At 24.4% G+C, this 1,588-nt stretch overlaps 1 protein-coding gene across 4 annotated transcripts in view; it reads left to right on the top strand.

Moving 5' to 3' along the window:
• The window catches only part of LOC108732385 (epidermal growth factor receptor substrate 15-like 1), a 15,481-nt gene that overhangs the window by 11,767 nt on the left and 2,126 nt on the right, over window positions 1-1,588 (top strand). The gene's annotated exons all lie outside the window — the stretch shown is intronic.

The raw sequence follows: 1,588 nt of genomic DNA, 5'->3' as shown, positions 1-1,588 counted from the left end.
AGTTTTGAAGATGTGTAGGAATTATTTATTTATATCGGATTTTCTCTCTCTCATGTCCCCTGTACGATATTATTATTTTTAATATACTTTAAAAACTATTCTTTATCAGAAAATAGGAGCATGTATTTGTATATACATTTATTTTATTATTTCTTTTCTTTGATGAGGTTAAATATAAGTTGTTAACCAGATTTATTTTTCTTTTATTTAATTAATCGGCATTTTTACTGGCTTTTAGTAGTACCTATTTAAATTCATTGTTTAATTTTTTCGTCGAAATTAATTAATTAATTAAAAACATGTTGAAGAGCAATTTAATAAATACTTAAAACTTTATATTCTAAAGTATTTTTCCTTATCTCATTTTCTTTTTATCAAAAGCCTATTAGCTTAGTCTTTTGAAACTTTAAGAATTTTAATATTTTCGTTATGTATTTATGTACTATTGAAGTATTGGCTATATAACCATTACATTTATTGCTCTAGAATTTGAAGGTTTTATTGTAACTAATATTTTTGCAACTCATATTTCATATAAAAAAATGTTATAATTTTAATCTAATCAGATTTAAGGTGGCAGTTTTACCTCGTCAAACGAAAAGCAATTATATCTAAACAACGTAGCCACCTTTTTTAATTAATTGAGCAAGTGTACAATAAATAATGAATAAGAAAAGATCTTGTAAGGTAAGATATAAGCTACAACAATAAGTAACTTCATGAGAGACTCACTTATTAGTATTTGAGAATGGTGCTTTTTGATGTTTATATGTGTATAGCTTAATTTTTATCCTTGTATATGGCATTTCTAAAATAAAATGAACATCTTCGTTGATGAACATTACCGAAAAAAAAAAACGTTAAATTTAAGTCATACGTAATCTGACTTTTCGTACTTAAAAATGGTCTTATGAAACAAATAAATTTGTTAAAAATTAAATTAAGTTAAAAAGTATTTCAAATAAATTAATAATACCCATCTGACCAGAAAGAGCATATATAAACTTTATAGCATATTCTCAGCTTGTTGTTGTAAATGCACACAAATCTCTAATACGATAAACTTATTTAGAACCCTTCCATTTGTTAAATTATGTATATAATTGTTATCAATAAAATGTTTTAGTGGCAGAAATTTTCTCTTATATTATCGAACTTTTTTAAAAATATAAAATTTGAAGATCGAAATTAGAGTCGAATTAGCACAATTTGAAGACTTCATTTCCTCAATTAATTAATACGTGTACGTGCTCTATAATATTTTTTAAAGTCAAGATTATAAATGATTGTGATGTATGTAGCAAAGAATGATACAATTTTGAATGCAAATTGTTTCTCAATGTCCTTACTTCTATAACACACATTTTTCTTATGAAAAATTGGTGTAAAAATACTATCAAGGAATTTGGCTGTTATTTTTTTAATGGGCCCTTGTATATTACTCATTTTTATCGAAGACATGCCGTTTTAACTCATCGTTTAATTCATTAAATAGAAAGTAGGTATAGATTCTTGATAAGATTTTCTATACCTAATTCTTTAAAAGTTTTTTATACCTACAAATACGTCCAATCGAGTATTATTTATT

Source organism: Agrilus planipennis, unplaced genomic scaffold (genome assembly GCF_000699045.2).
Source record: "Agrilus planipennis isolate EAB-ADULT unplaced genomic scaffold, Apla_2.0 scaffold73, whole genome shotgun sequence".
NCBI lineage: Eukaryota > Metazoa > Arthropoda > Insecta > Coleoptera > Buprestidae > Agrilus > Agrilus planipennis.
This window is presented reverse-complemented; position numbering and strand designations above follow the sequence as displayed.